This window comes from Rousettus aegyptiacus, unplaced genomic scaffold (genome assembly GCF_014176215.1).
Source record: "Rousettus aegyptiacus isolate mRouAeg1 unplaced genomic scaffold, mRouAeg1.p scaffold_m13_p_15, whole genome shotgun sequence".
NCBI classification, from domain to species: domain Eukaryota; kingdom Metazoa; phylum Chordata; class Mammalia; order Chiroptera; family Pteropodidae; genus Rousettus; species Rousettus aegyptiacus.
Window position 1 is genome coordinate 53,570,951 of NW_023416290.1, and position 13,107 is coordinate 53,584,057.

Consider the following 13,107-nt stretch of genomic DNA (forward strand, 5'->3'; position numbering starts at 1 on the left):
GTGAATTTTAATAACAACAACCAACAAAATCTCTCTTATTCTATTACAAAGATAAAAACTATGAGAAGTGGTGCTTGGTCTCACCTGATGTGACTGTTTCTAAGGAGACAGACAAGGAAATATTTCCTTTCAGGAAGACTCCATTCAAACTCACGAGTGCAGGCTCTCACAGTCACTAATTGTTTCTGTCTTTAACACTCGGTAAAGCATTTCAGACAATCCACAAATTCTGAAATGTATTGGTTGTCACCATTCATACAGAAAGATTGGTCATTATCTCAGACATCTTTATGGACCTGGTTAATACTAAGTATTAAAAACATTATTAGAGATTTATATCTAGCCAAGCGACTTCCACCCAGCTCCCAGAGATACACAGTTTGCTGCCTCCCGTCCCGGAGCAAGCATGCCAGATATGGGAAAATTATTACATGGTTGAATGAAAAGGAAACAGAATAGCAGAAATAGCCTCTATCCCTAAAGAGCAATGACCTGCGAAACAACTGAAGGGGATAAGGAAATGAAGTTTCTCAATTAAAAAGAGAACAGAAAACGAAGCACACGAAGAGGGCCGGATGGCAGACACGAGCCCTGAGAGGCCGTACTCCACTGAGAAGCTAGAGCATTCTTGGAATTCGGCTTCCCTTGGACACTTGTCGCTCTTAACATCTCTTGCTTAATTTCCTCTCATTTCTTTCTGCAAGAATAATAGCTTATTTTAGAATATCCTTTTTACAGTGTGCAGAATACTTTTTACATTATTTCATTCGATTTCCCCAGTGTCATGGGTTTGGGCTTCTTTCCAGCTCCACCTGACACATGAGGACATAGAGGCTCTGAATGGGTGAGCAACTTGCCTCCACCATGTGACTGGCGATGGGCAAAGACAGGAGTCAACCTCAGAGCATCCAGCGCAGGACTCGGGGTGCTTCTGACTGTGCCATAGCACCTGGGACATCAATTCCTTCCCTTCAGCCATCAATCACAGGTTCTGGTGGAAATCCATGTCATCGTTATTCTGTGGAGAGTCATCTTCTGAGTGTGTGGTTGGAACTCAGCATATGTTGGTTAACAGAAAGTTTTATTGTCCTAGGAGTAAATGAGCACTCCTTTTCTGCTTTCCATAGTTTTTTGGTACTCTCGTCTTACTCTTAGAAAATCTCTTCTCGAAAAGGATGTTAATAGCTTGTGTGTAGCAGAGCCACGATTCACATCTCAGCAGGCTGGCTGTAAAGCCTACGTTTTTACCACTTCATTCATGCTCGATGTCTTTGTTCAGTCATTGAACCTCTCCGAGACCTAGAGTTTCTTATGTTTAACTTGGGGCTACTTCGTTTGCCTTAGACAGTTGGTGTAAGGAGGAAATCTAATTATAATCTAGCCTCTTCAAAAAGATCCCAGAACTTAGCTGGCACTGGTTAAACGTTATCTATGCTTACAATCGGCATGGTTTGCCCCTTGGTTTCAACTTCTACGGAAACCATCTTTGGTGTAGTTCACAAAATAATGAGTTGCCTTCCTAGGCTCCCTCTCTCGAGGCCATTTCTACTTTCATACGTCATGTTCATGTCTACTTGGTCATGTGAAGTCATGGTCATGTCAGCCAAGCTTTCACAGCCTCATCTCACCTCTCATTCTAGTTGCTCTCTCATTGTTCTGGCGTCCAGACGGCACTGAGAGTTAGTTCAACCACAAAATTTATCATCCTCGCCATGACATTCTTAAGACTGAAAGAAGAATCCAGACGTTGGGACCATCCAGGGCAAACCAGATCATACAATCACCCTACCCATAATCCTTCTCAGGACTTAAAATTCATTGACTTGTTTCTTTAGGTTTCCGTATGGATTTGGAAACCCCGTGCCCTGTCAATCGAAATGATTCCTTGCAGTGAAAAATTAAATAAAATGAAAAATCCCACAAAACAGGAGTTCTAGCCATTTCCTCTGGGAAGTTGTACATCACTAAACACTTTGAACCTTTTTACATAAAACATTGTTGTCCTTTATAGCTAGGGCTGGACACTCTGCTACAGCCTTACTGGTTGCTAAGAGACTGAAACGTGTTCATGTTCTTTGGCAAATGGCTGCCAGCCGGAGCATCCCACATGCCCACCACACCACCTGGCTGCTCTGCCCACTCCCCCAGGGTTCTTGGTTCTCCTGATACCCAGCAGTTAAATAACTGATATCCTGCCCAGCTCCATGTCTACAGTTCATTATAGTTAGTTGATGCCGACGTCAGTGAGCCCCTTAAAATCTGGTTTTGCAAGCACTGCCACTGGCCTCTCCAGGCCCTTGGAAGGTCAGGTTTGTCACCCTAACCAGGCTCCTCTCTAGGCCCGGGAGCCCCAAGTGGGCAACACCGGAAGTTACCCATTTCCCTCCAACCTGCCGACCACTGGGCAGTGACATCCCACCCATCATCCTTCCTGCTAGTGAGCTCCTTGTCCAAAGGATGCCCAAATGTCAGCGGCGAAAGTGGTCCCTGCTGTGTCTGTCACCCTGGTGGGAAAATGCTCATCCGTATCATCTTAGACGTGATCCTTCAGTCCTGATTTTGCAGGTAACCTGCCGTGGGCTCACACCAGGGCTTTAACCTCCTTTAGATTTCAGTTCCCCAGTATCTGGCTTAGTGCATAGGGTTGCTGTGACGGTTACAAGACAACATGGGTACCTAAACGGTTTGCAGGTGGTTGTCATGTGTGTAGAAGGTACTGATACTGCTGTAATTATTACTATACAGCATTATTACCCCATGAGACACCGATCTGTTTTCAGGCAGCACGTCTATACTCGTGTGCATCCCGTGACGTCTATAGTGTGCATCCCGTGGCATCTCAGGATGTCAGAGCACTGAAGGAAGTCAGAGATTGTCTAGTCCAAAGATGGAAAACTGCCAAACATTCAGACTAGACCTGATATGTTTTAACCACCTAGACTTGTGTTTTTAACTCAGTTACTGGCATTCAAAACTCAAGAAATGTGAAAAATCATAATACAGATTTCTGGCACCTTTTTTATGAAACAGATATCCTACATTCTACACAGACCGTGCAGGGCGAACATCAGCTGGAGCGAACCGAGGCAAAGTGCGCATGCGCTGCAGCCGCCCCGCTCCCCCCGCCCCCAGCCTGAGCGCCCCGTTTCCTGATATCAGGTGGCTTCTGGAGACAGGTCCATTGTAGGCACTTGAGTTGGCAACCTTGCCTCTGCCTCCACCCCACCAAAGTGTGGCCTCTCGCACCACGTAAGGAACCTGAGGCCACTTGTCCACTCTTCCTTTTACTTATACATCCTTATTTACTGTATTGCTGTTCGTTACAGATTTCTGGGTCCAATTCTGTCTTCTTATTCACATAAGAGAAACCATGTCTTCTATTTTATTTTATTTTATTTTATTTTATTTTATTTTATTTTATTTTATTTTATTCATTTTATTTTATTTTCTTGTATTTTGTTTCATTTCATTTTATCTTATTTTATCCTTAATTGCAGAGTTTATTATAGAACGGTTTAAAAAGCACTGATAGGCTTTTTGTCTCTACTTCTCTGTCTTAACCTGTCTCTGAGGAAAAGGCTTTTAACCTCTCTTGGAAACAGACTACCAGGTCTCTATAAAAATACTATTAATACAGAGGAAAGTTGATTCTTTTATACTACTGCAATTGGCAATTACCAGAGTATTTACATATTCATGACTTCGTTTGATCTATCTGCAAAGGACCTGTAAGAGCTGGCAGATAATAGCATTGCCTTAAAACAAGCTGATATACAAGGGGTCTTCCAACTGCAAAGCTTTATGCAAATGTTCTGCATTGCATCCCAACTTCCAATTTCAGAAAATAAGGGAGAGAGACCAAAGAGATGAGGCAAAAATAAGACGCAGAGTTGGGACTGGAAACAAGCCTCCTCATTTTGTCCTGAGCCCTGGAAATGTAGACTGAGCCAAAAAGAGCTTTAGGAGTAACTAACTGCTAGAAGACAATGCCCTGAGGAAGGAAATTACTACTTTGTTTCTGTTATAGCCGAAAAGCATGGGTTCAGAGTATGGGATTTCTAGAACTTCGCCAAGAATTCTTCCCTAATTCTCAAACCCATTTCCCAAACACGTAAGAAAATGGAAACGAAAAAGAAAGAATCCCAAACTAGTAAATTTTCAAAAGGCTAAGGCTGTTGGTCTGTCTGACTGCATTTTAATGGTGCCTTAATCAATGCGCAGCAATTTTTTCTGTGGCTGAAATCTTTTTTTCCCTAAAGTGAATTGATACATATTTCTTTTCTGACTTTCCGCCTTCCATTGTCCTTCCTTCATGCTCTCTTTATTCAGCTATTTTCTTGGATCTCCTGCCAAATTTCACATCTATACCACAGTATTGTAGAAGATCCTGTGGAGCCAGAGGGAATTGGACTGAAACACTTCACTGGTCCCTTACTGGATGTATCACGTTGGAGAGGCCCCTCATCCTTGACATGCTGGTTTTTCTAGAGGTACCACTCTTACCTTCGTAATGGCTATCCCCTTTTATGCTGGTGGGTTGGTATTTGCTCACCAACGCATTCTCCATGAAGTATATTTGAATCTTTGCCCAGTTTCAGTGTTTACATGATATGATGACATGAGCAGGTCCCCTCCAAGGTCTGGGGGAGACCGATAGAATTGGATTAGTTCCACAATTTACAAGCTGTGCAAAAGAGAACACTTTTTTATCCTTGCTGAGCCTCATTCAGTCACCCATTCATTGAAAATCCCTAATGTAGCAGGCAGTATTGTCGGCAGAGGAAGTACAGCTATAAATAAGATAACAGATCTCTTGAAGCTTACAGTCTAGAAGAGGAACACAAACAACAAACACAAGCTAGGAAAATATCAGATTTTGATGAACGTTATGCAGGTGCGATGGGTTATGTCGTCCTTACATGCTCTCACTGGATCTTGTAAATTTTTATCAATTTTCCCTAATTCCCTGTGATTGTTTATATATTTATTCCTTTCATTAGAATCCGAGTTTATGAGAAGAAGGGAACTTCTCATTTTACTTCTAAATTCCCAGTACCTAAATGGTGTCGGCTACAGTGAATATGCCCAAAAAGCTTGTTCACATTCTGAACACTAACTTCATCCTTGGCTTTATCTTATTTTTCCTTACTTTTATTTCCCCTCTTCCTGCTTTTTTAGAAACAGACCTTTAAAATGCATGTGTTTGTATAAAATAAATCTTTCTAGAAGAAGATGAATGTGTTATAAGTCAACAGCAAACAGATAAATACATATACGAAATACCTAAATGATGTTCAATTGGTAAATGACTAAATGAATAAGTATGTATATCTAGGTTAGACAAAGCATTTTAACTTTTGTTCAGCCAACAGTAGTTCAGGACTTATGACGAGAGTCAGTAAACTACCTAAGAGTGAGGACTTAGGTCAGACAAGCTTGAGTTTGGATAGAGAATTTCTATTAGTTCTGCGGCCTCAGGAAAGATTATCTTTGCCGAGCCTCACTGTTCTCATCTGAAAAATTGGGGTAGTGATATCTGCCCAGTGCGGCTCCTGAAGGGCTTTCGTGGTATCTTGTGCGTATAAAGAACTCGGTACCTGATAGGAATAGCTCAGCCCTTTGAATGCTGCCCTGTACCAGTGCTTTACATCTCTTAAAGGCGGAGGCACCTACCAGGTGGTCATAAGCAATCAGTGTTCTTACTCATCACTCCAGACACTTAGGAACATGAAGTAGGCACCCCAAAAGGTAGCCGCTGGAAGTATCAAGTTCATAACCTTTTATTGCATCGTCTCTTTGGCAATATCGAGCAACCCACAGAAAAGCATTTTGTGAACCACCGAAGCGCAGAGCTGCACTCCTGATGTAAGGCGTGAGGATCCCAAGCTAGAATGTAGTATGCACCCTTGTTTGCCAGGTTGGATTTGCCTAGCGTGAGAGCAGCCTCCCCCCTCTGTACAAAATCTCCTGATTAAATAGTCATTCTAACCGGCTCACATCCAAAGCCAAATATGCACGAGGAGGCGGAAGGAAGAAAATGGAAGAAAGAGAAACACAAAGCAGTTTCATTCCGTAAATGTGTCTTCTCATGAGCGTATCTTCAAAAGAGGCCCTGATTTATGGGTCCTGATTCATGGTGGTTGGAGGTGTGGAAGATTTGTCACCTTGGATTTTGAGGGTCTAATTATTTACACTCTAAAACTATGTCTTCACCTCCGAGGAACGATAGAGGGATGGTATGCGAAGTATCATGTTAATGGGATGGCTACAAAAATCAATGGCAGGATTGGGGATGGGAGCCATTTAATCTCATTCCGGCAGCTAGAGATGCCAGCCATTCGTCTTTCTCGAGAGTATGCGCACAGCTCTATTAGGTGCTGGGCGGGCCATAATTCTACTGTAATTGCAACAGCATTATAAATTATTGTCACAGCGCCATGGAGTGAGTGGTTCACGGCCCTCTGTTTTCTCTACGTGCGACCATTTATTTTTGGAGATGGTACAAGGAGCTGTGAGCATAAATATGCCCACATCCTCATGTCACATGATTGCTAGTCTGCTGTCTGCTTCTCTGATCAGCTTTGTAAGATCCTACAGTGAGCTAAGGGGAGGGAGCTCTGTGTTCCACACTTAGCATTACTGCTACCTAGCCTAGCCGTGTGACCCTGTAAACGTCATACTCTTCCTTCATTTCCACGGTATATAAAACAAGTGCATTGACTTGAATCACAGATTTCCACGTTTCGGCCATTTTTCTACTTCCTCACTTTTGGGGCCTTTTTTTTTTTGGCCTATTATCTGTACTATTAATTTTTTGAAAAACGTTTGCTCATGCACAATACAAAATTGTGTAATCACAGAATTGTGCAAACAACATGCATGATGTCAGTGTGGAGAGAGAAAGTAGTTTTCTTCATTTTTGAGTGTTCGGTGGTAGATGAAGACAGAAAACACAAATATCTTTTAATTTATTGCAATTAAGTGTTTTGTTTGAGTTTCCAGAACTTCTGTTCTTGTTCATTGTTGGCGCCGTGAGGTTGGTGCCATGCCCCTACAGACACTCAGCTGGTGCCAGAAAGTGCCTCTGACAGCTTCTCCTCCCTGTGTTCACCTCCGCACACCTCCATGGGTGACCCCAACACCATAACCCCCCAGTCTTTTACCTTCTGTGGCTCCTCTAGAGACTGCAGGCATTCTTGAGATTCAACTGTAATACCTTTGGAAATGGAGTTTGGAGACGAAGTACCCTTTTTCTCTGCCCCTCAGGCAGCTCCCCATTGTGTCCTCTCTTTCCACCTCTTCTCCTTTCCTGGTAGTACAGGGACAGTTCCAGAAGTCGACAGTTAGGCAGAGAACAAATCCGTGAATGGAAACCCCTTTTTAAAAGTATCCTTCCCAGTGGTTCCCACGGCACTTGTAAAGGCTTCCTGCCGTGGCTGTGAGAAACCGTGGCATGTACAGCTCTTCTTCACAATCGGTGCACGTCCCAAAGACAGTTTCCACCTGTCCCAGACTCCCCTTTATGCTGACATCGCAGGTGTGGGAGGAACCGGAGTAGGAGGGGCCGGTTCTCTAAACTTCTTGCTCTGCATAGCTTTGGAGAAGGTGGTAGGCCCCAACTGTGAGCAGTTTTCTTAATGAAAGAGTGAAATAGAATAAATATAATCTGATTATATTTTCCCTTTTGGCCTCAGCTTTAACTAGTGGCTAACTCAACAGAGTGATACTTGCAATAAAAACAGAAATCAGGTCATATCACTTCTCTGCTTAAAAGTCATCCACATCTCCTCTCACTCAGAGGAAAAGAAAATTCTTAAAAATGATATTCATGGTCCATTTCACCTCTTGAGAATGAACGTTTGTAAGGGCAGACATTTTTGTGTTGTTGTTGTTGTTTTTTATTGTTGTGTGCTCAGTACCTAGAACACAGCTTGACATGTAATGGCATTCAGTAAGTAGATGCTGTTATATCTTAATATGTAAGTAGTGGGATCAAGCTAGTTATTGTTTCTTCCTTCTTATTGTACCTCCATCTTGTTCTTTTTTCCTGCGTAAAAACATTTACATGTAATGATTAATGTAATCCAAAAATTATTTTAAAAATACATAAAATACTGTATAGAAAAAATTCTCCCTTTGAACCTTACGACTCGTACCAGAATTTTGTTAGGCACTTACAAGCATTATGTGTATGTTGGTTTAACTTTTCTTGCTTTCTACTGCTATGGATTTCTCTACTTCTTAAAAATTCTTCCCTCTTTTCCTCCCTCTTCCTTCCTTCCTTCCTTCCTTCCTTCCTTCCTTCCTTCCTTCCTTCCTCCCTCCCTCCCTCCCTCCCTCCCTCCCTCCCTTCCCTCCTTCCCTCCTTCCTTCCTTCCTTCCTTCCTTCCTTCCTTCCTTCCCTCCCTCTTTCCTTCCTTCCTTCCTTCCTTCCTTCCTTCCTTCCTTCCTTCCTTCCTTCCTTCCTTCCCATTACTTTTTTTGGCTTTCCTTATTTTTATCCTTTACGACCCTCATTATGTTTTCTGTACTATCTATTCCCTTTGTTTTCCTTCCGATTTTCTCTCTCTCTCTGTAAGATAGCTTTGCTTCTTTCTTTTACGTCTCTCCTCAACTATGTCAACTTGTATTTAACCTCTTCCTGTGGTCCTGGCATATCTTTCCAAACTACTGCATTCCTGCTGTGGTCTTTAACAACAGCAATCACTTTACTAATATGTTTGGATGCATGACATGCTTGCTCACGATTCTCTTCCGATGAGAAATCTGCCTCGCATGGCTTATTTCGCTCCTCTTTTTCTTATTTTTTGGTAGCGTCTTTGAATAATTTTCTTATTCCTGGTCTATTACTCATCCCTTAATGAAATAGGTTTTCTGAGACCAGCTCTTTTCCACACATTCCTGTGGGTGGAAGAATAGCCTCAAAGGTTTCACACCCTAGAGTAACTCCTTGTCCGTTGTGGGCATGACCCCTGCGGATATTGCTGATCTGTGTGATTCTTTGTCACTAGAGCCTTCTCTGCCCCTCAGGCAGCCTGCTCCCTCAGTTCTCTTCCCTGTTGCAAAGATGGGTAACAGCTTTTGTACTCTAGGTCATGAACCTCACATTAGGAAGTTTATCTTTGCCGATGGTTCTGAGATCTCGGTGTTGAGCCCTCTTGTCTGTCACTCAGGTGCTGAAACCTCTTCCTTCCCTTGGCCTCCTCCCAGTCGCAGTTTTGGGTAGCCTTCTCCGTGTATTTTGGATTTTATGGATCTAAATTCATCAAATTTTAAATTTTCTGAATCTGAAGATTTTTTTAAACGTTCTTCTTAATGCTTTTCAAAACATGATTTCTTGGAAGAGAAGTAAAAATGCTGACTATCCCATTATGTTCATATGGGAAATTCTTGTTCCTTATTTCTGAGTGTTTTGATTCTCATTAGAATTCTCTAGAGAGCAGATTGGGTAAATTTTCTAATTTTTCATGCTCTGGGTTTTCTGAGGTAAGAGTATTTGGTGCTTTCATTCAGGAGTGGGGGTGGATGTGCGCCGAGTCCGTCTCCTCCCCTCAATTGGTCTTCTTTAAGAGTTGCCTATGGGTAGAAGCGTGACAACTACAAAAATAAAATTGACGCCCAAGCAGAATTCATTTTGCTATTGGAAGAGGTGCCGGATTTCACGAATCTGTATAGAAAGCCGTGTTTATTCAGACTCATGTAGCATTACATCAGTGCTGGAAAGAACCGCAGGTGCATGTTGCCTAACCATTCACTCGAAGGGTGAAGAAACTGAGTTTGGAGTCTGGAACTGATTTGCTTCAGGGCCAGAGTGTTGACCCAGAAAGTCACATGCAGAAGCAGAATGGAGCATCCAGGCCAAGCGAGATTCAGTGACGGTGTCCCGACCATGTATTCCAGTGGGCGAGGTGCCCGCAGAGCTGTGACCCTCCCTCACCTCACGTCTCAGTGTTGGTAAAGGCTGAAGCAGGAATCTGAGTGACGTTAACGGTTCTACACAGGAGGAGCCCCATGCTCTTCTTCTCTGTTCTTCTCAAATGTACGCTCTCATGTGTTAATCTCATAAGTCTCCTTTTACGTGGGGCCTCGCAGAGAACCACGGATCGGTGCCTGGGCTAGGAGGGTGGGTAAAGCTCCTTAGGCTTTTGTGTACTGTGCGATCCAAGCCATGTGTCCAGCCCCACTAACTAAAGAACTTGAAATTGTAGTATCAGACGAAAGCCCTCCTAATTACAATAAAGTGACGCTTCGTTTCCTATTTGCCATTTTATCTTGTGCATATGTCTTTCTCGAGGACTTCGTAAGAAGAAATGGTGACTGATCCTTGGCAGGGTAGAAGTATTCATGACTCTCCTACAAAGACCCCCAAACTCACCATAATCCCAAATAGAAATTGTCAGCACATTCCGGCTATCTGTTTTGTTTTCTTACTCACTTACCAAACCTAATTGAGAAGTAGCTATCTTATTGCCCATGTGTACAAATACAATTTAGCAGAGCACTAGGAGAAATTCAACTTTAATTGCAGCCACATAACTACTTAAGCAGAATCACATGTTTATCATTTTCCAATAGTTTTAAAGTGTTGGTTCAATCTGTGCTGCAGATGCTTTTTAAGATGCACTGTCAACTGGCCAGGCTGACTTTGGAGCACTTAGATTGCGGCTGCATTATCGGCGTGAGCAAATAGGCCACAGCGGGAATCTGCAAAGCAGCAGGGCCGACGAGTTCATAATGAGTCCGCTCTTCAGTAAGCACATTGGCACCTGCTCCCCTTTGAACGTCACTGGAGCAGATCACTTCTCCCTTCTTCATCCTGGGGTTTCTTGCTTTAAGAAAAAAAATAATAATTTGTTTTGATCCAACCTTTTGAGCATAAGAATAGAAAGAAGTTCTAGGCCATGAAAAGTACAAATGGAGGAGTGCAAGTAAATGGAAGAAAGTTTTCAGGATTATTAAATATTTCTGTGTGGCCAGAAGTTCAGAGCGGGGACAGGAAATAAGGAGAGAAAAGGAATGGGAGAAGATACTAGAATGAGAAGCCCAAATCGGCCACGTCAGGGATCATGGACACTATTCCGCAGGCAATGGAGACATTTTAAATGATTGTATGCACGCGAGGGATAGGATCAAGTCTCTCTTCTAGAAAACATACTCCGGCTGTACTTTTCGGAATGGATTTAAAGGAGGCAACATTGGACCTGGGGTTAATTTGGAAGCTATTGTGGTAGATGAAGATGACGATGATGGAGACAGCATGGCAGACACTGTGCTAGTCATCGTCATGTATTATGTCATTCAGTTCTCATCACAACTCTGAGGCAGAGAATGTAATTTCCTCTGTTTCAGGGATGAGGACACAGAAGTCACAGAGAGTAAGAGGCAGCCTGACATTCCAGCACAGTAGGTCTAACTCCAGAGGTGGAATCTACCTTGGAGTGTAACACACTGAGTGCCTGAAATAAGCCAGTCCCATAGACCGTATATTGCTAGATCAGAAAAAAACACCTATTCGTTGGATTATTTTATTTCACCAGTTGACTCTTCCCAACTTTATTAGCTTGAAGCATAGCATTTTTTTTTCTTAACAAGGATACCGTGGAGATAAATGAGATAATTTACTTGATACTAAAAGTTTTCTCATCCATCCCTAGTAAGTTTTCTGTGAAGCTATAAAAAAGAAGGTAAAAATTTAATCCAGTATTTATAAAGATTGTCAAATGAAGGGGGTTCTCTCTTCTATTGATGGAACTTATGGAAAGTATTGTCCCAGGAGTGCTCAGAAATCCTTGAAGGCAAATGTAAGTCAAGCAAATTACACTTAATAGTAAGGCTGATATTCCAAGAATAAATGAATTTTTTTTTATTTCCATCAAAAAAATGACTGCCCTGTGCTAGATCTATTAGCTAAAAATAAGTCTCTACGTGTTAGGTTCAGAAAGAGTCATATTTTAGATTATAATGTTAGAATACCATTTAGGCATCTGATTTTCATATAAAATGGATTTTGCTAACCTTTTGATAACTCTTAGGTTTTTTTTTTTTTCCTTAAGACAAAAATACAGAATGGATTAATACTCCAAAACATTTAAAAATAAATTTAGTAGCTCTTTTCACTTCTTCTCTCCCTTCTTCTCTCATCTTTCCCTCCCTCCCTTTCTCTGTTTTTAATTAAGCATTAACCAAAAGCCAAGGAAATCCATTTGAGGGGAAAATGAGCTCTTCTTTCTTCCTCCTTATGCTGTAAAATCTGCACATCGTCGACAGAATGTTGATTTAGAATTACACTAATTGACAGTGAAAGACTTCATATAATCCTGTTTATATGACCTCCAATAATGTTAAAAGATCAAATAAAAAACCTACCCTGGCAATTTTCAGAAGCCGTCATAGGCTGTAACAGAAATGATTTAGATGAATGAACCTCCAGTTTCTACAAAATGTGTATTTGCCTTTTACACAAATTGTACTTCATCAGTCACCAGGCCCGCTCCAAAGGATGACTTCCATGGGGACCAGGAGCCTGCCTCTCCTTAGAGGCACATTCAAGAAATCCGTATGCATTGTTCTTAATAAACTGCAAAGACTGGTAGTTCTCCAGGAGAATTATCACCACGTTTTTGTGTCCTTATTCAGAGGGGACACCGGTTTTTGATGTCTGTGCCAGGATTCAACAATAACACAGTTGACTCTAGCACTCAATCTTGGCGAGGGTCATCATAACCTTTTAACATGTAGATACTGAAAGAAGGAGTGAGATCTCTAAAGGTTGGGCCAAAATCTACATAACACAATTTGAGAGAGAACAATCAATCACTTTCCTAAAGGCACACCTTTTTTCATTTCGTTAAAAAATAATGTTGCTTGTGTAACCTTCAACATATTTATTTTTTATATAGCCTTCAATTTTTTTTTCTCTCCTAGTCTTTAAATAATAATTTTGAGGCACACAGAGAACCCAGTGTGGCATCAGTTAAGGAGCATCCTTTTTTCCAGGAGCTGAGCTCTGGTCTGCCAGGGTCAAACAATGCTAAGAATGAACAGCGGAATACGTGCACTCAGGATAGAGAAGAATGGAGGTTGGTGATGTGGATGGCACAGGGACAT

At 41.9% G+C, this 13,107-nt stretch overlaps 1 long non-coding RNA gene across 49 annotated transcripts in view; it reads left to right on the top strand.

Annotated features, from left to right (window-relative positions):
* The window catches only part of LOC107506203, a 579,061-nt gene that overhangs the window by 396,960 nt on the left and 168,994 nt on the right, over positions 1–13,107 (top strand). The window contains exon 20 of one of the 49 annotated variants that reach the window (XR_004954728.1): positions 4,330–4,490. The exons of the other annotated variants lie outside the window; for them this stretch is intronic. This is a non-coding gene — a long non-coding RNA (uncharacterized LOC107506203). The remainder of the gene's footprint in view (positions 1–4,329; positions 4,491–13,107) is intronic. 49 annotated transcript variants of the gene reach the window in all.